Source organism: Symphodus melops, assembly GCF_947650265.1.
Source record: "Symphodus melops genome assembly, chromosome: 23".
NCBI lineage: Eukaryota > Metazoa > Chordata > Actinopteri > Labriformes > Labridae > Symphodus > Symphodus melops.
This window is the reverse complement of record NC_136713.1, coordinates 13531238-13554291: the sequence shown is the minus strand read 5'-3', so window position 1 is coordinate 13554291 and position 23054 is coordinate 13531238. Positions and strand designations below refer to the sequence as shown.

The window sequence follows — 23054 nt, the reverse complement described above, 5'->3', positions numbered from 1 at the left end:
CCAAAATCTGACTGTGAAAAAGAAACATTAGGGACCATAGGTGTCGACACGGCTGGTTGAAACTGTATCTGTCCCTGCTGCGGTTGAGGTGATACTTGATTTGGTTGAAGCTGACTCTGCACAACATCAACAGAAGTAACTGCTTGTGTAATTTTAGTACTCATCTTTGACATTAAAATGAGCCTCTTATTTCATTAAAATATAAATCAATCAACATTAATCAAAAACTAGATAGATAGACAAATTATTGATCCCAAGCAAAATCTAAAGCATCCAGTATCAATATACCAAACGTAAAACACCAAATATAGCACTCTGCTACCACACTTAAAAACCACTCCAAAAAGAGACAAAAAGCTTCCTACTATGAAAGTACAATTGCTTATGTATCACCTAACACATCTAATCACATCCAATTATCTCCAAACTATGGAAATAGAATCAATGTTCCATCTCAAGACAACTCACATTAAACTAAACCTTCCTCAGACAACAAAACCAACATTCACAGCTTTCAACACTTTTGAATCAAATCAACTTTCCAACACAATAAGCAACCCAACCAACACTGCTTCATTAATCAACTAAATGCATCAATTAATCAGTCTGTTGCCAAGATTCCTCCTCAAAATGACCCTTTAATTTACCATAATCCTATATGCAAAAACAAACCACACATATCATAAACTACTAGTTTACAAATGTATGCGCTCATAGATAAATGCAGGTGTCTGTTGAAAGAGTTTATGAATAAAATTATACTAGCCTTGATCAAGCTTAACTCATTCCCCGCCATTGACGGAAAATTCCGTCATTTGGTGTTTTCAGTGTAATACGATAGGGGGCGCTCTGACGGGTGTTGTGAAAAAGTTACAGGACTGTGGGGTCAAAAACCAACAAACAAGACCACCCGCGGGAAAGTAGAGAGAAAAAAAACAAACATCATCTTCGTCCTTATTTTCCAGCGGTCGGAGTTCTATCAGTCTGTATGTGAGTTTGACGCGCGTCAAAAAGTCAACATTATCCGTATAGATATGAGATAAAAGCTCTTGAACAGTACAAACATGCCGGCGCCAGCAAGGAGATATTCGGCTGTGGAAGCTACAGAGTTAATTATCGATACAGACTCTGATCATTCATGTTTTGACCTCCGTGAAACTGATCTGGATGAAGACAGCAGCGGAGGGATTCAGGACGTGTCAGAGGTAAGATATGATCACGTTATTTTTTGATTCACCGTGATAGTGTAACCCACCTAAAAATAGATGCATAAATATATATTTATGTGTAGGTTAAAAGGGGGTCATTTGAATAAATTAGTGTAATCTGCTGAGTAATAAATATATTGGTGTACCGGTATATTTACAGACAAGTACATAAGCAGATAAAACTAATATTTGATATGTGACAAAATAATATGAGTTCCTGTTTCAATGTGAAATCACACACTAATGGTCAGGCTGAGTCATTTATTTATTTTTATTATGCAGTTGAAGCATTATTTTCGACACTTTGCAGCAGTTGACAAACGCTTGGTGGTAACGTCCTCTAGGTGGCAGCGTGAGCGCGCTGTTTACGTTCGCTTCCATGCTGACTGCAGAAGGAGTTAGACGTCAAGTTAGCTCTCTGTTAGTTAAGGAAAACGGGATCCAGACCTGGGGATTTTCCAGCGTTTTATGTCTGAAACATTTATCTGTTGTAATAGGTAAGCTCATATATATTGTGCTTCTGTCATTTTATTTTATTTTTGTTTAAAATGAGAATGTTATGGTATAGCCGTAGTGGATGCTCATATTAGCCGCACTGACTGTCTCAGGCATAGTGTGGGTATTTCAGCACATGTAATATATGTTAACTGCTGTTGCATATAAATTTGTTAATATGTTTAAAAAGTTATGTGAACAATGTTTAATGATTTCGCCGTATCTAAGCGGCACTTTAGTAAAGGTGTAGTGGGTTGAGTCCAGTCTGTTTTAACTAAAATGGCGGCTACGCGCGAGCGCGCTGTTTACGTTCTCTTCCATGCTGACTGCAGAAGGAGTTAGACGTCAAGTTAGCTCTCTGTTAGTAAAGGAAAACGGGATCCAGACCTGGGGATTTTCCAGCGTTTTATGTCTGAAACATTTATCTGTTGTAATAGCCCGGACTGCGTGCGAGGTGTCTCGGTGTGAAGGAGAGGCTGTGTTCGTCTGCTCTGGAGCCGATTACTGCCGCCAGGAGTGACCGTGGCTGTGGCTGTGTGGACTACCGACTGGGATTCTCAATTCTCCAGCAGGACTTGGATTTCATGCCTTCTACATCAGTAAGATCGTTCTGTCGTTTGTGACTCCAAGGACCATTTCTAGGAGTGACAACTAAACTGAACTAAGGGGTTAAAGCTGCAGCAAAACATTTATTCTGGCCAGATTTTATTTCTTTTCTTTTAAAGGGGGGAAATTTAAAGTGTTTGTATGCTTTGGAAAAATTCAAATAATAATCTGTTAAAACAAAGAATTCTATTTGTGTCTGTGTATCATTCTCTGTGTGAAGTCACTCTTTTCTACGGCCTAAGACTGATTAGATATTCTCTGTTAATATTTAGTCTTTATCCTCGAACCAGGACATCATTCGTTAATTGTGATGATCCCAGACCTTGAGTTTATTTTCTACAGTTTTGTAAAGACCTGGTTACAATAGCATACGCGTCTGCTAATTCATGAGATAACGTGACGTCGAAATAACATTTCCCTCAGTTTTGTACATAAACTATGTACCAAACGAATTTTTGACGGACTTTTTATTGTAATTTCCAGACAGAGTCCAGGTCTCCAAGGTCCAGGTCTCCAAGGTCCAGACATACACGTAGGTGCAAGAGGTGAGTCATGATAACATATTTTATTTAGTTTGATAGTATGTTACTTGGATTGTATGATTATTAGATACTACAAGACAAGAGCATCTGCTAATTTGTGAGAGAAGATAAACAAAAGAAATAATTTAGCTTTCATTTTGTACTGAAGTGTATTTTACATGCGACATGATGTAATATAAATAAGTATATGAAGTGTAAATGTGCTGCTGAAGCATGTGAGCCTTTTGTGGGACAAATGGTGTTCTTAAAGTTAGAGGTTGATTTAACATCAAAGACAATGTAGGGCTTTATTTATGAGGGTATTCCTTAAGACTGAGAACAGACATTTAGGCTACATTGGGGGAGATAAGAAGTCACCTTATGGTGAGAGATAAGAAATTTGAGTTAAAAGCATGCAGGAAAATAAATAACTAAATAAAAGACAAAGTGTGGCAACAAAGAATTTTTGTTGATACATTAGAGAGAAATCTTAGACTTTAACAAAAAACAAAAAACTGTAAAGTAACATAGAAAGCATTCTTGGAGTTTGTGTGTGACAATGTAGGCTGCAGGACAGTCTTGTTGTTTGTTTAGTTGTGTGTAAAGGCCTGTGTTTGTGTATTTGAAACAAATAGAATATTTGTATGTGTATGTAGCAGCTTGATGAAAGAAGATTTGGTAAAGTCATGAGGAGAGACATTTTTGTTTCTTCAGTGTTAAAATACCTATGAGCCCCTTATAGGACTTTGTTTAACCAGATAAAAATATGAGCCTAAAAAAGGGGACATTTATATATTAGATAAAATATATGAGCCTTTGTTTCAAAGGACATTTATATATTAGATAAAATATATGAGCCTTTGTTTCAAAGGACATTTATATATTAGATAAAATATATGAGCCTTTGTTTCAAAGGACATTTATATATTAGATAAAGTATATGAGCCTTTGTTTCAAAGGACATTTATATATTAGATAAAATATATGAGCCTTTGTTTCAAAGGACATTTATATATTAGATAAAGTATATGAGCCTTTGTTTCAAAGGACATTTATATATTAGATAAAATATATGAGCCTTTGTTTCAAAGGACATTTATATATTAGATAAAATATATGAGCCTTTGTTTCAAAGGACATTTATATATTAGATAAAATATATGAGCCTTTGTTTCAAAGGACATTTATATATTAATAATAATAATAATACATTTAATTTGTAAGTGCTTTTACGAGGGCTCAAAGGCACTTTACATGTAAAAAAGAAATCACAGTATACAGTTAAAAACAGTAAAAAAAAACATTAAAAGACAGAGAAACAGAATGAGACGAGGGGAAAGAAGAAGTCAAGTATTAAAAGCTAGTTTATAGAGGTGGGTTTTGAGCATGGATTTGAAAGTTGGGGGGTGTGGGCAGGAACAGATGGGTTTGGGGAGTGAGTTCCAGAGGGAGGGGGCAGCGATGGAGAAGGCTCTGTCTCCCCAGGTTCGGTGCTTGGTCCGTGTAGGTGGGGAGAGGGTGTTTCCTTTAGATGAGCGGAGGTCACGGGAGGGGGTGTGGTGATGAAGCAGGTCAGTGAGGTAAGGGGGGGCCAGGTTATTTAGTGCTTTGTGTGTGAGGAGGATGATTTTGAACTGTATGCGGTGAGTGATGGGGAGCCAGTGCAGGTCACGGAGGACAGGGGTGATGTGGTCTCTGGAGCGGGTGTGGGTGAGCAGGCGTGCGGCTGAGTTCTGGATGTATTGCAGTTTATTGAGGAGTTTGGATAAACCATGGAGGATGCTGTTGCAGTAATCTAGTCTGGATGTGATGAATGCATGGATGAGGGTTTCTGCAGCAGGGAAGGTGAGTGAGGGGCGGAGGCGGGCAATGTTTTTGAGGTGGAAGAAGGCGGTCCTGGTGATGTGTTTGATGTGGAGGTCGAACCTTAGGTTATTGTCAAAGATGATTCCTAGATTGCGGGTGTGCGGTGAGGGGGATAGAGTGCAGTTATCAAAGGTGAGGGAGAAGTTGTGAGTGGCTTTGGTGCGGGATGTGGGGTCAATGATGATTATGTCTGATTTATCGCTGTTGAGTTGAAGATAGTTTGCTTGCATCCATGATTTGATTTCGGTGAGGCAGTTTCTGAGTGTGGAGTAGATAAAATATATGAGCCTTTGTTTCAAAGGACATTTATATATTAGATAAAGTATATGAGCCTTTGTTTCAAAGGACATTTATATATTAGATAAAGTATATGAGCCTTTGTTTCAAAGGACATTTATATATTAGATAAAATATATGAGCCTTTGTTTCAAAGGACATTTATATATTAGATAAAGTATATGAGCCTTTGTTTCAAAGGACATTTATATATTAGATAAAGTATATGAGCCTTTGTTTCAAAGGACATTTATATATTAGATAAAATATATGAGCCTTTGTTTCAAAGGACATTTATATATTAGATAAAGTATATGAGCCTTTGTTTCAAAGGACATTTATATATTAGATAAAGTATATGAGCCTTTGTTTCAAAGGACATTTATATATTAGATAAAATATATGAGCCTTTGTTTCAAAGGACATTTATATATTAGATAAAGTATATGAGCCTTTGTTTCAAAGGACATTTATATATTAGATAAAATATATGAGCCTTTGTTTCAAAGGACATTTATATATTAGATAAAATATATGAGCCTTTGTTTCAAAGGACATTTATATATTAGATAAAATATATGAGCCTTTGTTTCAAAGGACATTTATGCATTATATAAATTGTTGTTTCTTTGTTGAGTCTGAGGAGAAGTGAAGAGACCAACAAGGACAGTTTGTTTAGTATGTATATATTTAGGTAGAGTAGAGGAAAGGATTTTTTGTTGAGGAGTGTTTGGGTTGCTGTGTGGTCTCTCTCTTTTTCTTTTTCTGTCTGTCTGTGTGTGTGTGTGATTTTTGTTGCGTTGGTTTGAACTGACTTGAAGAGGATCTCTAGACAGGATGCTCACTATGTGATAGTCAGCTCATACTGGAAGTTGTTGTTAAATTTAAGAGGATCTTTAGATAAGATGTTCACTCTCTGATAGTCAGCTCATACTGGAAGTTGTTGTTAAATTTAAGAGGATCTTTAGATAAGATGTTCACTCTCTGATAGTCAGCTCATACTGGAAGTTGTTGCTAAATTTAAGAGGTGGAGCAAAGGGAGGTGCTTTAAATGTGTTAGGGAGTTTTCTGCTTCTGAGAGAGGAGAGAGAGCCCCCTTCCTTTCTTTTTTCTCTTTGTTAGTTAAGAAGAGATCAGAGGAAATGATTTGTTCTTTAGGGGTTTAAATATAAAATAGGATGGAGAAATGATTAATTTAAACCTAGATTAAACTTTAAGAATCTACACAGTTATCCCACATTCTGAAAATGACCCACTAAATCTTTAGAGAAAAAAAAAAAGTTTAGTTTTTATTTTTATTTTAGGGAAATAGATAGTCATTGTAATATTCAAACATTGTTTTATATCTGAAGTTTAAATATTGCATTGTGTTTTTAGAGTGATTAAGACATTAACCTTTTAATGTCTGACGTCCTGACGTACTACAGTGAGCGTATTGCATCACTTCCTGTTGTGTCTCGCTCTATCACTACTACCGATCGATAGCTCGGTAGCTAAAGCTAGATTGTTTATCCTGTGTATTTTCTTACATTTTGTCTCCATTTACTGCACACTCTGAGTAATCGAAATAATCACCAAAGCACCCCTGCAAGCTATCTATAGATCTTTTGTTTGCGTTAAACTACGTACTCTCAGGCTAACTTAGCAGTAAGCTTCTCATACGATGGCTTCTCTGCCTGCCTCTCCCTCTCCTGCTCTCTCTTGTTCTGTGTGCCAGATGTCTAGTTACTCCTCGTCCTCCTTTACTGATAAAGGTATCTGTATTAAATGTAGTTTATTTATAGCTTTGGAGGCGAGGGTGTCTGAGTTAGAGAGCAGGCTCCGCACCTTTGAGTCAGAGTCACAGTCATCTTACGCAGCAGCAGTTAAGCAGCCTTCTGTAGCCGGTGCGGGCCGACATAGTGTTAAATCTCCCCCGGTAGCTCCCGAGCAGCCGGGAGGCAGTGGCTGGGTTACTGTCAGAGGGAGGCATAGTAAGAAAACGAGGCTCACAGCTCCCCACCAACCACTTCATGTTTCAAACACATTTTCCCCACTCAGCGACGCACCCGCTGAGACAAAAACTCTGATAATTGGAGACTCCATAGTCAGAAATGTGAAGTTAGCGAAGTCAGCGGGCATAGTTAGGTGTATACCCGGGGCCAGAGCGGGCGACATCATGGCTCACTTAAAGCTGCTGACAAAGGCTAAACGTAGATTTGATAAAATTGTAATTCATGTCGGCACAAATGACTCCCGACTTCGCCAGTCGGAAATTACTAAAGTTAATGTGGAGTCGGTGTGTAGTTTTGCAAAGACGATGTCGGACTCCGTAGTTTTCTCTGGTCCTCTCCCTAATTTGACCAGTGATGACATGTATAGCCGCATGTCTTCATTCAATCGCTGGCTATCGAGGTGGTGTCCAGTAAACGATGTGGGCTTCATAGATAACTGGCAGTCCTTTTGGGGAAAGCCTGGTCTGCTAGCTAGAGATGGCATCCATCCTACTCTGGTTGGTGCAGCTCTATTATCTAGAAACGTAGCAGAGTTTATTAGACCCTGACAACTCATCAGAGTTCAGACCAGGATGCAGAGCTGCAGTCTTACACACTTCTCTGCGCTTCCTTTAGATCTGTTTACCTGCCACTATAGCTGTCCATGTGACTGTAAATCTAACTGTAACTCAGTTAGATCTTCTTATAGCTGTAACCCTACTTATACTATAGATACTGTGTCTGTTCTCCGCCCCACACCTGTCATAGGCAGCCTCAATAAAAGAGGCGTAAATCATAACAATTTAGTCAAAATCAAAACTACAAATACGATTTGGCAAAAAAATCTAACAATTAAATGCGGCTTACTAAACATTAGATCCCTAGCATCTAAATCTCTCCTGGTAAATGAGCTAATATCAGAGAATCATATTGATCTACTTTGCTTAACTGAAACCTGGCTTTCTCAGGATGAATATGTTAGTTTAAATGAATCCACCCCTCCCAGTCATTTGAATGCTCATATAGCTCGAGACACTGGTCGAGGTGGTGGAGTAGCAGCTATTTTTATTTCTGCTCTTATAATTAATCCTCGACCAAAGCTGAATTATACCTCTTTTGAAAGTCTTGCACTCAGTCTTTCACATCCAGTCTCTAGAACTTTTCAGCCAGTTCTAGTTGTTATAGTTTACCGCCCTCCTGGCCCATATTCAGAATTTCTATCAAACATAGTTCTTAGCAGTGATAGAATAATTGTTGTAGGTGATTTCAATATCCATGTGGATGTTGTTAATAACAGTCTTAGCACGGCTTTCATGTCTCTATTGGACTCTATTGGCTTCACCCAGGGTGTAAACAAACCTACTCATCGATTTAACCACACCCTGGATCTTGTTTTAGCTTATGGTATTGAAATTAACAGTCTGTCGGTTTTTCTGGAAAATTCTCTGATATCAGACCATTTCCTAATAACTTTTGATTTCTTTCTACCAACCTTAACTCCTCTTAATAAAAAAGTGCTCTCTAGAAATTTAAATGATAATGCTGTAGCTAAATTTAAGGAAGCTATTTCAGCTGCCTTTGTTTCAGTTCCATCCCCTAACCTAGTTGAAAACTCCTATAATCACTTTAGTCCCTCTCAGCTAGATCAGTTTGTAGATAGTGCGGTGGATTCACTTAGAGTTACTCTGGATTCAATCGCTCCCCTAAAACAGAAGCCAATCAAACGACAGAGATCAGCTCCATGGTACAATTTAGAAACCCGTACTCTAAAACTAACGTCACGTAAATGTGAAAGAATTTGGCGCTCCACCAAAACGATAGAATCTCGTTTAATTTGGCAAGATAGTCATAATAGATATATGAAAGCTCTACGGCAGGCCCGCACTGCCTATTACTCGTCTCTTATTGAAGAAAATAAAAACAACCCTAGATACCTCTTCAGCACTGTAGCCAGGCTGACAGAGAGTCATAGTTCATTTGAGCCATCTATTCCTTTAGCCCTTAGCAGTAATGATTTCATCAGCTTTTTTAATGATAAAATTCTAAACATTAGAGACAAAATTAGCAACTTACTACCTTTACTTAGTGCAGATTCCTCCTATATTTTTGATTCGGCAGAAACGGCTCCAAATTCTGATACTAACCTTGACTGTTTTTTTCCAATTAACCTCTCAGAACTAAATTTGATTATTTCTGCGTCTAAACCGTCAACTTGTCTTTTAGATCCAATCCCAACCAAGTTGTTTAAGGAAGTCTTTCCTCTAGTTAGCAGCTCCATACTAGATATGATCAATATATCTTTAGCGGTAGGTTATGTACCCCAGTCATTTAAAGTAGCTGTAATTAAACCGCTCCTTAAAAAGCCTACTCTTGATTCAGGAACTCTAGCTAACTATAGACCTATATCTAACCTTCCTTTTATCTCCAAGATCTTAGAGAAAGTGGTAGCTAATCAGTTGTGTGATTTTCTCCACAACAACAGCTTGTTTGAGGAGTTCCAGTCGGGATTTAGAGCGTACCATAGAACTGAGACTAGTTAGAGTAACAAATGATCTTCTGTTAGCCTCAGACAGGGGACTTCTATCTGTGCTTGTCCTGTTAGATCTTAGTGCTGCTTTTGATACAATTGACCATCAGATTCTGTTACAGAGACTAGAACAATTGCTTGGAGTTACAGGGACTGCTTTAAGTTGGTTTAGATCCTATTTATCAGATAGATCTCAGTTTGTGCATGTTCATGATGAGTCCTCTTTGTACACCAAAGTTAGCCATGGAGTGCCTCAAGGATCAGTGCTTGGTCTGATTTTATTTACATTATATATGCTTCCTCTAGGTAGTATTATGAGAAAACACTCCATGAACTTTCATTGCTATGCAGACGATACTCAGCTCTACATAGCAATGAAGCCAGAAGACACCAACCAGCTTCGTAAACTAGGAGCCTGCCTCAAGGACATCAGGACCTGGATGACCAGAAACTTCTTACTGCTCAACTCAGACAAGACTGAAGTTATAGTGATTGGACCTAAGAACCTTAGAGAGACTTTCTCTGCGGATATGACGGCCCTTAGTAGTATTAGCGTAGCCTCTAGTACCACTGTTAGGAAACTAGGAGTTCTGTTTGATCAGGATGTGTCCTTTGATTCCTATATTAAACAAATTTCAAGGACAGCTTATTTTCACCTTGGTAATATCTCTAAGATCAGGCAGATCCTGTCACAACATGATGCTGAAAAATTAGTTCATGCATTTGTTACCTCCAGGTTGGATTACTGTAATTCTATTTTAGCAGGGTGCTATGGTAAATCTCTAAAGACCCTTCAACTCGTCCAAAACGCTGCAGCTCGTGTTCTTACTAGAACTAGGAAAAGGGACCACATTACTCCTGTATTGGCTTCTCTCCATTGGCTCCCTATAAAATCTAGAATAGAATTTAAAATCCTTCTGCTCACCTACAAAGCTCTAAACGGTCAGGCACCATCCTATCTTAAAGAGTTAATTGTACCGTACTATCCGACAAGAACATTACGTTCCCAGAATGCAGGCCTGCTCGTGGTGCCTATAGTCTCTAAAAGTACTATGGGAGGTAGAGCCTTTAGTTATCAGGCACCGCTCCTTTGGAATCGTCTACCAGTCGGGGTCCGGGAGGCAGACACACTAGGTACTTTTAAGAATAGACTTAAAACTTTTCTTTTTGATAAATCTTATAGTTGGGGCTGGCTTAGGACCAGCTCATAGTCATGCTGCTATAGGCCTAGACTACCGGGGGAACTGGCACCAGGATCTCTTATCTCTATCTCCCTCTTTCTCTCCCAGCTTTCTTATCTTATAGTAATAAGATACGTCTATAGTGACAAGCAGTAGCTTGTCACTATCTTTGTATTCTAACCTCTCCTTTTGAGCTCTCTTAGGTTCCTTGAGCTCTCTTAGGTTCCTTGGGACTGTTGGTGAGGATGGCCTGCCCAAACAACCCCCCCCCCCCTCCCCCTGAGGATGGCCTGCCCAGACCCCCCCCCCAACCTATCCCATCCTATTCTTCTTTCTGCATCTTGTCCCATCTCCCCCATCCCATTTTCAAGCCCAGCACAGTTTAGCAGATGGCTGTTCCGTCATGAGCCCGGGTCTGCTGAAGATTTCTGCCTGTTAAAAGGAAGTTTTTTCTTGCCACGCCATGACGGATTAAGCTGGGCTCTTGTAACATAGCCATAAGTACGGTCCTTTACCTGCTTTTTGTAAAGTGTCTTGAGATAACGCCTGTTATGAATTGACGCTATATAAATAAAGATTGATTGATTGATTGATTTGTTTTGTTTTCTCTATTTCTCTATGTGGTATGAGAGCTGGAGTAAAGCAGTGGCAGAGGAGAAGAATGCATGCAGTGATTCATGGACACTGAAGCTTTGCGGATAACAGCACATAGGAATCCTGAATTCAGCTTGATCAAGGCCACTACAGTTTTGTTCACAAACTCTTTCAACAGACACCTACATTTATCTATGAGCGCAAACATGCATTTGTAAACCGGCAGTGTATAATACATGTTTGGTTTGTTTTCGCATATGGGATGATGGTAAATTAAATTATAATTTTTAAGGGATTCTTGGCAACAGACTGATTAATTGATGCATCTGGTTAATTAATGAAGCAGTGTTGGTGTGGCTTGGTTATGTGCAGGAAAGTTGATTTGATTCAAAAGTGTTGAAAGCTGTGAATATTGGTTTCATTGTCTAAGTAAGGTTTAGTTTGATGTGAGTTGTCTTGAGATTGATTCTATTTCCATAGTTTGGAGATAATTGGATGTGATTAGATACATTAGGTGATACATAAGCAATTGTACTTTCATAGTAGGAAGCTTTTTGTCTCTTTTTGTACTTGGCAAAATTGTTGTTTTAAGTGTGGTAGCAGAGTGCTATATTTGGTGTTTTACGTCTGGTATTTGATACTGGATGCGTTAAATTTTGCTCAGGATCAATAATTTGTCTATTTATGTAGTTTTTGATTAACATTGTTTGATTTACCATTTAACGAAATAAGAGGCTCATTTTAATGTCAAAGATGAGAACTAAAATTACACAAGCAGTCACTTCTGTTGATGTTGTTCAGAAGAACAATCCACTTGTTAAAAATGTTGCAAAAATGTCACGAAAATGGAGCAAACGTTGGTCCGACATTGACCAACCCTGGCCGAAAGAAGGGACTTTGAACCCAGATGTGATTAAAACAATGCAGGTCCTTGTGTCCACTTCTAAAGTAAATCAGAAGACAGGAAGGAAAGGGAAAAGGCGTCAGGAGAAAAGACAAACTGAACTCGGCATTCTGCAACTGTTTGAAAATGAGGGACAGAAATTGTTACAAGCTTCGAAAGAGAATAGGGAAAAAAGCATGCACATAATAAACACAAATGACAACCAAACAGGAAAATTAATGGAGCAGATTAATGCACCTTTTTCACATACCGTATCAGCCAAAAAGCCACCGCCTTACGAGAAGGAAGTGAAGTTTACTGATGTTTATCCACAACTTCCAGTGATTAGACAAGAAGGTAATTATCACATCACAGATGAGGATGAGCAAATCATAGAGAAAGGAAAGGCTAAAACAACTGTAAAAATGTACCCGAGCTACGACGCTAAAAAGAAAAAGATATGTTTAGGAAGTGGAAGCAGAGAGCGTTATAGGAGATTGGAGATAGAAGGTGAAAGTGAGAGTGATTCAGATCAAGCTGTTGGTGGCTATGATCCAGCAGTTAGACGGATGTTAGCAAAAGCAGAGAAGAAAGGAGATAGGCCAGTGAGAAGAAAGAGTCTAGCTAAGGAAGACACAGATGAGACAGACAGTGATGAAGACTCGAGTAGAGAGGGTTCTTCATATCTTAACCCGCTAGCAGCCAGTTCAGGGGTAAAAGATGACGGAGGCAGGGCTTTAAGAGAGGTTGAGAGGAGCATTGGTAAATGTCTTCAGGAATTAGATGAGTCTAGCAATCCAGAAACACAGCAATTACTAGAAGAGCAACTACATGAGCTACGAATGACACAGAAAAAAATACAGAAGAAAAAATCTCAAAAGCTTGATACATTTGGATACTCTGTGCGTTCAAGAAAAGATAAGAGACTTGATAAAATGTGTCCAGTAATCATACGAGGACAAAATCTAGAATACAAACCCTGGCAAAATACAGATATGTCAGACATAATGGAAAAGCTACCTACTCTGCAGGATGGAGCACATCCTTGGATTTCAAAGTTGGAAGAACTTTTGGTGGGTACACAGCCTGCCATGGGAGACATTAAGAGATTATTGGCTAGTCTCATTGGGGTCCCAGGGATGGAAGTGATCCTGCAGGCGGCAGGTCTTAATAGATATGTGGCAACTACTGTGAATGATCCAGAATTGTTTGCTGCAAGTAGAGGTCGGATGTGGAAAGCACTGAGGGATGCATTCCAGACAAACGTACATCCTGATAACATTTTGATTGAGTCGTTGGGATCACAGGAAAATCCAAGAGCCTATGTGTCAAGAGCTCATCAAGTGTGGAGAAATGTCACAGGTAATGATCCAGATTTGAATCTAATGGAGCAGTCAATTTTGAGAGCTAAGATACAGAAGGGGCTTCCTCTGTCTGTGCGGAGTAAATTAGCAGAGGTGGTTGGTCTTGGAAGCATGGCAAAGAGTGTGTATACAGATCACATAGCACACCAAGTTGAATTATATAGGAAAAATGAGCATGAGCAGAAAGAACAGGATGAGGAGATCCTCAGAAAACTTAATCAAATACAGCTGGTTGATAATAAGAAGAAAGAGAAGAAACAAGCTGTTGTTATGCAGAGTCAGTCTCAACCAAGTCCAGCATCACCTCAACCTCAGCAGGGACAGATACAGTTTCATCCAGACCTGTCGACATCTATGATCCCTAATGTTTCTTTTTCACAGCCAGACTTTGGCCAACCACAAATATGGACAGGAAGAGGTTAAGGAAATTTAGAAAGAGGTAGAGGAGGAAATTTCCAACAGCCTTCAGATGTCTGCTATTATTGTGGACTGTATGGCCATTTTGCACATGAGTGTAACAGGACAGGAAGAGGCTTCAGAGGAGGTTTCAGAGGTGATTTTAGAGGAAGCTTCAGAGGGCAACAAAGGCCACTTAGGGGACCTGTGAATCCTTACAGAGGCCCAGAGCCAGGTTTTTAGGGGTGCCCAGAAGACTCAAAAGGGGGGTGTCAGCTGGTAGTGTCAGGGCCAGAACAAGATCCAAAAATAATAGTAAGAGTAAATGATCAACCATTAGAAATAATGGCGGATTGTGGAGCGGCTTTTACATGTGTTCGACCTGAAAATGTTACACATCTCCCCATGTCTGACCGATTGGTACGGACAATCGGGTTTGAGGGTGTGAAACAGCTGATTCCTCTCACAAAGCTCTGTTCTAAACATCACAAAATAACGATACCTATATTGGTGTCAGAACATACACCTATTGCACTGTTAGGAAGAGATGCTTTATGTAAATTGAATTGCACAATAAGGTCTACACCCGACGGCTGTCAGGTGGATGTGCCAAAGGATACTAGTCATCAATTATTTATGACACCAGTGTCTGAGCCTTCTTCAGTGTACTGGATTGGAAATCTTAGTCCAGAGCTACTACAGCCAGCTAAGCTGTGGGAGAAGTTTATTGTAGCAAACATGCCTAATGCTAAGTTCCCTGAGTATTCACCCCACTGCACGCTTAAATATTTTAAGAAAACTGGTCAAGTAAACCCAGAAGAGCGGTTGAATAGGCAACCTAAGCAGGTTCAGCTTAGCTCATCATGCATAATTTTGGGACCACAAGGAGCAGCAATGAAGATAAACAGTGATGATTATCTTAATAAAGAGCATGACATTGAGGAAAGTGTCCCACATGTGACTTTGATGGTGGCTGAAGGATTTGAACAGAAGCACATAGGAGCAATGATGGCAGAAGCTGAAAAGAAGAGCTTTTCACCACTGAAAGAGAATTTGGCTATCTGGAGGAGTGAAGATGAGCAGTTCATGAAGATAAGGATCTCAGCTCAGGGACAGGGTCAACCTCAAGTGGTGCTAATGAGTCATGAAACAATTTTCAGTGCTAATTTAGATTCAGATAGTATGAGAGAGGAGATGTTAAAACAAGTGCCAGACTGTTTGTGGTCACGACATAGTACTGATATTGGCTTTGTGAAATCTGCCCAACCAGTGAAGGTTGAACTTCGACCTGGAACCAAACCTCCTTGGAAGAGCCAATACCCACTAAGGGGGGAGGCAATCCAGGGGATTGAACCACAAATTGAGGGTTTGTTGCAAGCAGGTGTGTTGGAGAAGTGTTCAGATCCTCAGAGTAACACACCTATATTGCCTTTGAAGAAGCCAGATGATTCTTATCGCTTGGTGCATGATTTAAGAGCGGTAAATGAAGTGGTGGCTGATTTTCCAGCTGATGTGCCTGATCCTCATACTTTGTTAGCTCAAATACCCCCAGATGCTACACATTTCACAGTGTTAGATTTGTGTGGAGCATTTTTTAGTGTTCCACTCAGTGAAGAAAGTCAAGGGTTATTTGGATTTACATATAAAGGACAGACTTTCAAATACAAGAGGCTCCCTCAAGGTTTCAAACACAGTCCTCATATTTTCAATAAAGTGTTGAAAGATGATTTGACAGGTTTGGATCAGATTATGACGAGTACTGTTATTCAGTATGTAGATGATATTGTAATCTGTTCACCAGATAAGGAAACGTGCCATAAGGATTCCATTAGATTGTTGCAGTTATTGGCAGAAAAAGGACATAAGGCCTCTCAGAAGAAGTTGCAATATTGTCAGGAGAAGGTAGTTTATCTGGGTCAGACAATAACTCATGGACACAGAGGCATCTCTGACAGTCATTTGGAAGCTATTCAAAAGGCACCAAAGCCTAGAACAGTCAGGGAGATGATGACGTTTCTTGGTATTGCGGGGTATTCTTCAGCATGGGTAGAGGACTATGCTAGTCTGACAGGGCCTTTGAGAGCTATGATTAAAGAAACGGGGACTTCTCAACTCCATTGTAATCTTACCTGGACTCAGGAAGGTCTTGTGGCGTTTGAGACAATTAAACAGAGGTTGCAGGAAGCTCCAGCGCTAGCGCTGCCAGATTATTCTAAGAACTTTTTGCTGTATGTGGCAACTTCTGTTGGAGGTAAATATGCATGTGCTGTTCTTTGTCAACCTACAGGTATGGGTACAAGTCCTCAGCCTGTTTCTTATTATTCCACTGGCTATTCTGAAGTAGAGTTGGGGCTGCCACTGTGTTACAGAGCAATGGTGGGAGTTTATCTGATGTATGATAAAGCATCATCTGTAACTATGGGTTACCCGGTGACAATTTTGACACACCATAGTCTTAGAAATCTTTTGAACTTTGGTAAATATACACTGACTATGCCAAGGCTTAGAGACTATCATAGGCTTTTAGAACAGGAAGATATTACTGTGGTAAGATGTGTCACAGTGAATCCAGCTGAGAATTTGCCAACTCCTGAGGATGGGGAGCCACATGATTGTGTTCAGGAAGTAGAGAGGTATTCGAAGCTGAGGTCAGATTTGCAAGCTTTTCCTCTACATGAGTCAGATGTGGAGTATTGGACTGATGGATCCTGCTATCGAGTAGGAGATACATTGAGTGCTGGTTATGCTGTGGTAAAAGCCCAAGGATCTGAATTTGTTGTCGAGAAAGCAGAGGAAATACCACAACCTGCATCTGCGCAGCTTGCTGAGCTAGTGGGGCTGACAGAAGCATGTTTGTTGGCTGAAGGCAAGCGAGTGACAATATATACAGATTCTGCGTATGCACACAATGTGTGTCATCTGTTTGGATCATTATGGAAGAATCGAGGCTTTAAGAAAACTGATGGTTCGCCGATACAGCATCATGCTCAGATAATGAAACTGTTGCAGGCAATGATGAAGCCAAAAGAGATAGCAGTAGCTAAATGTGCAGCACATAAAATGGACATGTCAAGAGTCACACAAGGTAACAAAGCAGCTGATGAGGCTGCAAAGGTGGTTACAGGAGCTAATAAATTGGGTAAAGTTTTTCTGGTCACCCATGAGGTGGACTTGGAAGATAACATTACACTCAAAGATGTGATCTCAATACAAGAAGCTGCTTCTGTGATTGACAAACAACTGTGGAGAGATCGAGGGGCCACTCCAGATTCTGCTGGCTTGTGGAGAAATCATGAAGGATTGATGGTAGCGCCCCCAGACCTGCTGGGTCTGATGATCCAGGAAGCACATGGGTTAGCCCATGTTGCAAGGGGGGAGGTTAAAAGGAAGATTACACAAGAATATGGTTTTTGGGCACCGTATCTGCTTGAGCAGATTGACTATGTCATTAGCAGGTGTACTATCTGTCTAAAAAATAATGTTCGGAGAGGTGTGATGGTTCCTCCTGGTCACATTCCAACACCAAAAGGTCCTATGCGTGAGTTAGTTGTGGATTTTGTTGATATGATAAGACCAATAGGAGGTAAGAGATATATGCTAGTTGTTGTGGACAGATTTTCAAGATGACCTGAAGCCTGTCCAACAAAGCGAAAAGATGCTCAGTCTGTTGCCAAGTTTTTGTGCCGTGAAGTCATAAGCAGGTGGGGACTTCCTGATCGCATATCCTCAGATAATGGGAAAGAGTTTGTGGATAAAACAGTAAGAATAATTCTGCAAAAATTGGGAATTAAACAACGTTTGGGAGCTGTTTATCATCCGCAGAGCCAAGGTGTTTGTGAAAAAATGAATGGTGTTTTAAAAAATCGTATTGTTAAAATCTGTCAACACACAGGACTGAACTGGGTAGAAGCACTTCCATTGGCATTAATGGTGTGTCGCTCAAGTGAGCTCCGGGATTTGCGTATGACACCCCATGAGTTGGCTATGGGTAGACGGATGCCAACACCTTGTTTACGCACGAGTGGAAAGGGTCCAAGTTTATCTTTGCTAGAAGATGAAATGCGAATGTATGTTAACTACATGGCTGCATTGCATAAGAGAATACACACATATGTCTCTGACAGGCAAAAACAAGAGGAGGTGCAAGAGAGATTTGATGAGCAAGAGAGGAGTACAGTGCAACCTGGAGATAAGGTATTCGTAAAGGTGTTTAGGAGGAAGTGGTTTAATGAACGCCGCGAAGGACCATTTGAAGTTGTTCGTAGTACGGGAACTGCAGTTCAGGTTAAAGGGTCTCCTACTTGGTATCATTTGTCACATTGTGTTAAAGCACCAAAAGAAGAGGCATCACGATTACAAGAACAAGATGTTGAAAGTGAGAGAGAGCCAACAGAAGATGCAGAAACAGCAGAGGTTCATGAGGACCTCCAAGGTCAGGATCCAGAAGCAGGGTTTGACTATGCTGTGGGTATGCATGATGATTTTGAGCATGCTTTTGATGATGCCAGGGATGAGTTGTCAGTCCATGAGCAAGAACGACGAGTTGGTGACATTGATTTACAACACGTCCCAGAAACAGCAGAGTCTGTTTCCAGAGAGCTTGAATCAAAGACTACAGGAGGCTGTGATACCTCTCCAGGGAAATCCAAAGACCCACTTGGGCCAAAAAGTACAAGACCAATACGAAGAAAGGTTAGACCAAAACGTTATGAGGACTAGGGTTGAGCCCAGGGATGTTGAGCAAGTAAAAGAATTAGCAGCTACTATGTCAACTTTTTCAACTTCTAAGATAAGGACGACTCCAATTTCTGTGAACAAGGTGATTAGAGCGACGTTGGGACATCCAGTTATCCTTCCATGTAAATGTAAAACACTGAATAATGGTAATTATAATTTTCCTATATGGAAAAATACTGATGGTAAGGAAATAGTGTTAACAGAATCTGATGTGAATAGTGTGCCTTATGATCAAAGAAAGTATATTTTGTACAATGATATAAAGTGGTTTAGAGTTATGAATGATTGTTCGCTTATATTAAATAATGTTGTTTGGGAAGATCAAGGAGAATATACTTGTAATTATCTGGATCAGGAGTTTAAAGCTGTGCCATATTATAATTATTCGATTGAAGGATATATATATGTTACTGTGAAGGAGGCAACGTGCAGCAAAGACATCGAGCTGCTGGCGGTGGGTCTCCGTCCTTACTACATGCCGAGGGAATTCTCTCACGCGATCGTGCTCTGTGTTTACATTCCTCCCCGGGCACACGCCGAAACTGCGTGTGACGTCATCCACGCGACCACCTCAAGATTACAAACGCTGCACCCGGATGCTTTCATCGCCATCTCAGGGGACTTTAACCATGTTACTTTGAACTCCACACTACCGGACTTTCACCAATTTGTAAGCTGTCCCACCAGGAAGAACAGGACAATAGACCTCCTGTATGCAAACGTGAAGGACGCCTACACTGCCACCCCGTTACCACCTCTGGGTAAGTCCGACCACAACCTGGTCCTACTCGAGCCACAGTACAAAACTATGATCCAGAGACAACCGATAACCACACGCACCTTCAGAAAGTGGTCTCCCGAGGCAGAGGAGGCCCTCAGAGACTGTTTTGAGACCACTGACTGGAGTGCCCTACAAGAGACTCATGGTGATGACATTGAGGGGGTCACACACTGCACAACTGACTACATGAACTTCTGCATGGACGTTGTGGTTCCCACTAAAACTGTGCGCTGCTTCCCGAATAACAAGCCCTGGATCACCAGCGATGTCAAGGAGATCCTTAACAGGAAGAAAAGGGCATTCAAGGAGGGAGACCAGGCAGAGCTGAAGCGGGTGCAGGGGGAACTCAAGGTCAGACTCCGAGAGGCAAAGGAGGAGTACAGAAGGAAGGTAGAACAGAAGCTGCAGCAGAACAACATGAGAGAGGTCTGGGAGGGCATGAAGACCATCACAGGCTGCAAAAAGAAAAACAACAACGCAGAAGACGGGGACCCTGAGAGAGCAAACCAGCTCAACTTGTTTTTTAACAGGTTCGACAGCCCCGTCGCTGCAGCCAGTGCCTGTCCCCCCAGCACCCCTCTACACACCCCCTCCCCCCCTCTCACTCCTCCCCCCCTCAGCACCCCTCTACGCCCCCCCAGCACCCCTCTACACACCCCCTCCCCCCCTCTCACTCTCCCCAACACCTCCACCAGAACAGATACAACCACCAGTGACAATCCATCCCCCCTCCCCCCCACCATCACCAGAGACCAGGTGAGCAAGGAGCTGAAGAGACTCCGCCCCAGGAAGGCAGCAGGCCCAGACAAGGTGTGTCCCAGGATGCTAAAGGCCTGCTCTGCTGAGCTGGGGGAGCCACTTCAGCACATCTTCAACATGAGCCTGCGGCTCGGGAAGGTTCCTGTGCTCTGGAAGACCTCGTGCCTCACCCCTGTCCCCAAGAAGAAGAACCCCAGTGAGCCAGGCGACTTCAGACCAATCGCTCTGACATCCCACGTTATGAAGACCTTCGAACGGCTGCTGCTCCAACACCTCAGACCCCAGGTACAATACGCACAGGATCCCCTGCAGTTTGCATACCAGGCAAAGGTGGGCGTGGACGATGCCATCCTCTATCTGCTACACAGGGCTTACTCTCATCTGGACAAAGGGAGCAGCGTGATGAGAATCATGTTCTTTGATTTCTCAAGCGCTTTCGACACCATCCATCCCCTCCTACTGAGAGACAAGCTGACCGAGATGAGGGTGGACTCGCACCTGGTGAGGTGGATCACGGACTACCTCACAGAGAGACCACAGTACGTCAGACTGAAGGACTGCACATCTGACACTGTGGTCAGCAGCACCGGAGCACCACAGGGGACTGTGCTCTCCCCTGTCCTGTTCACCCTGTACACCTCGGACTTCCAGTATAACTCTGAGCTCTGCCACATGCAGAAATACTCGGACGACACTGCGATAGTTGCTTGTGTCAGGGACGGACAAGAGGAGGAGTACAGGAGCCTGATCGAGGACTTCGTGACGTGGTGCAGTGCCAACCATCTGCAGCTAAACACCTCCAAGACCAAGGAGATGGTGGTGGACTTCCGAAGGAAGAAACCACATCTAGAACCTGTTTCCATCGGGGGGGTCGACGTGGAGGTGGTCAGGACCTACGGGTACCTGGGGCTGCAGCTGGATGACAAGCTGGACTGGTCGCCTAACATGGACACTACCTGCAGGAAGGGACAGAGCCATCTGTACTTCCTGAGAAGGCTGGGGTCCTTCAACATCTGCAAAAAGCTGCTGCAGATGTTCTACCAGTCTGTGGTGTCCAGCGTCCTCTTCTACGCAGTGGTGTGCTGGGGAGGAAGCTGCAAGAAGAGGGACGCAGCACGGCTGGACAGACTGGTGAGGAGGGCCGGCTCTGTGGTGGGTACAGAGCTGGACTCACTGGTGACAGTGGTAGAGAGGAGGTCTCTGGACAAAATGCTCTCCATCATGGACAACACACACCACCCTCTGCACAGCACCTTCACCGGGCAGAGGAGCATGTTCAGTGACAGACTGCTGTCACAGTCGTGCTCCACGGACAGACTCAAGAACTCTTTTGTCCCCCTATAGGCAATAAGACTGTATAACACTTCACTGTCACGGCAGGGAAGAAGCGCACGGTGATCCCTGGACTCTTTTTTCACTTTTTTCTCACTCCTCACCTGCACTGCTGACCTCAGAGTCAGCCCCCAGTTGGACACTTTAATGCATATTGATAGTCACTTTACTGAGCACTGGGTTAGGGTTAGGGTTAGCACTGCACTTTGAAAGATGTCTGCTCGATAGGTTTTTCGCTCTCACACTCTACAAATTTTAAGGTTAGTCATGGTCAGAGGGTTATGTCATAAGTATTTTGTGTGTTATTCTTTTTCGAGACTAAAGTCTCGAAGGGGGGAATATGAAGTGTATTTTACATGCGACATGATGTAATATAAATAAGTATATGAAGTGTAAATGTGCTGCTGAAGCATGTGAGCCTTTTGTGGGACAAATGGTGTTCTTAAAGTTAGAGGTTGATTTAACATCAAAGACAATGTAGGGGTTTATTTATGAGGGTATTCCTTAAGACTGAGAACAGACATTTAGGCTACATTGGGGGAGATAAGAAGTCACCTTATGGTGACCTATGGTAACCTTTGAGGCCATATGTCCTGAGGAACCACAGGGGGTGCAGGACTGTAGGAGCCTGAATGATCAAAGCTTAAATGAAGTCGTAAAGGTCTTGATGTTGTCGACCAATACTGTATAAATAAGAAGGTTTTCTCTTTGTTCGAGAGGATCACATTTGGCTGGTGACTCTCCCAGGTAACATGACTAACCTGGACTGATGCTGTTTCTTGACTTTGTAAATAAATGTCTTATATTACAAGCAAGTCAGTGTCAGCGGATATTTCTTCATCATCTACACATCATCATCAAAGGAGGAGGACTGAAGAAACTACAGTACACAAACTATTTACCAAATGAATATTTGTATGACATTTTACACACACAGAGTCCAGGGATTCAAGGCCCAGGTGTCCTTTATACAGAACTACCCAAGGTGAAAGAGGTAAGATATGATATGAAGAGTTAACTCTCTTTGTGCACATCACACTGTTGAATAAAAAAGTCGTCATTCTAATTATTTACAGGTCGAACACAGCAAAGAGGCAGAGGTCGGACCTGTGGATCTCATGGGCGTGGTGGAGGTCAAGTACCTGGTGACCAAGCAAGAGGGTCTGTAAACCAGCCAGGTGCAGGTCCTGGTCCAGGTAATCTGATGTGGAAAGAAATGAACTGGCAGCTCACTGAGAATCCTGGACCTCTAAATGATGCTGCTGCTCTTGATCATATCATTCCTAAGCCTGACCTTGAAATGTACTGGTCTACAGATGACATTTTGGCCACGCCCTACTTCAACAAGGTCACGTCCCGCAACCGGTTTGAAATCATATGGAGGTTTCTACACTCCAACAACATCAGTACATTTACGACTTCATTTAGGCTTTGATCATTCAGGCTCCTACAGTCCTGCACCCCCTGTGGTTCCTCAGGACATATGGCTTCAAAGGTTACCATAGGTCACCATGAGGTGACTTCTTATCTCCCCCAATGTAGCCTAAATGTCTGT

At 41.7% G+C, this 23054-nt stretch overlaps 1 long non-coding RNA gene across 1 annotated transcript; it reads left to right on the top strand.

Moving 5' to 3' along the window:
* The first annotated feature begins 2800 nt into the window (after window positions 1–2800).
* Window positions 2801–22853, top strand: LOC306818925. The gene is made up of 3 exons (XR_013778404.1): window positions 2801–2854; window positions 22437–22493; window positions 22576–22853. It is a non-coding gene; the product is annotated as an uncharacterized lncRNA (long non-coding RNA).
* The last annotated feature ends 201 nt before the right edge of the window (window positions 22854–23054 follow it).